Source organism: Triticum dicoccoides, chromosome 6B, assembly GCF_002162155.2.
Source record: "Triticum dicoccoides isolate Atlit2015 ecotype Zavitan chromosome 6B, WEW_v2.0, whole genome shotgun sequence".
Lineage (NCBI taxonomy): Eukaryota > Viridiplantae > Streptophyta > Magnoliopsida > Poales > Poaceae > Triticum > Triticum dicoccoides.
Genome location: NC_041391.1, coordinates 136,549,894 through 136,551,269, shown reverse-complemented (window position 1 = coordinate 136,551,269; position 1,376 = coordinate 136,549,894).

The following is a 1,376-nucleotide window of genomic DNA, read 5'->3' as shown; positions in this document are numbered from 1 at the left end:
CCATAAAACACTATAACATGCTCAAAAGGACATGGCAAGATTGCAAATAATAACAGTTTCAGACTTGGCAGAAGTAACATCAGGTTGCAATGTTTAGGACTATCAAACAACATGTTACAGGAACTTATCATGGCAAAAAAAGGCATGGCATGTTAATACTAAATACAAAGAACAAAACTGCCTTACTGAACTAATTCTAAAGATCAACATAAAAGATGGAATCATCCATGCAAACATGGCAAATGATATGACAGATTCATACATGGCAGGAACAACAATAAGTAGGCATGTTGGTGAGCTTATACCACTCACGACAGAGCAATACATGGCATGCCAATGTAACCAACAATAAGAAGACATGTTTATGAAGCTAAGCATGGCAATAGCAAGTTTATAGGGTTCGTGGATCACTAACAACAACCATGGCAACATTGAACTTAATGTTAACAGGCTGACAGCAACATTATTTGGCAAGTTTGAGATCAAGATAATAACAAGCTACAACAGGCTATAAATGCAACCAGGAACATGGATGGATAGAGCATGGCATGTATAACAAAACATCCTTAATGAACATCTCCAGATTATGTATAGAATGACTTGTAGGAGCAAGTTTACATAGCATCATGATATAGCAGATTCAGACTAACAAAACAGCAACAGTAAGTACCCTACTTCACGAGCTTGATGCACTCAGTAAAAGACTCACAAAATACATGGATTGCACCACTGTAAAGATGGCATGATGTAGCACAAAACACATGTAGAGCTCACGCTCATAGGATGCACACAAAAAATGCAACGAAAAAGACAAATCATCAAGTTCTGTTAACAGACAGCAGTTCATATCATATAGCACTCTTGAAACGATGATTATGGCATCAAGATGAACTCAAACAAACATGGCACAATGGAATGAAATTAACAAAATCTCATGATGAACAATTTAATATATCATGCGCATGAAACAGAGCTACGGATGCGGAGTTATGATGCAATGAACAGAGGCATAAAATGTTACAGAGAAAAGGACTTAGTGATATTTTACCCTCCGGATCTAGGGTTGACTTTGGCACGGAAGTCGAGGCAGGGCCGGATCTCGTCGGAGAGCTTGCCGGAGAGGAGGGAGACGCCGGGGATGGGCGGATCCGGGGCGGCCGGAGCTCCCAGGGCCGGATCCGGAAGAAGGAGGGCCGGCTGGGCAAGGAGGCGGCACCGGGCGGCGGGGTGGAGGCAACGGCAGCGCACCGGCGCGGCAGCGAGCTCGGGCGGCGCCGACGGCCGGGCGGAGGAGTGGGGCGGCACAGGAGGCTGGGCGGCCTCGCGCGGGTGCCCGAGGCGGCGGGACGGTGAACCGGATCGGGGACGCCGGCGTG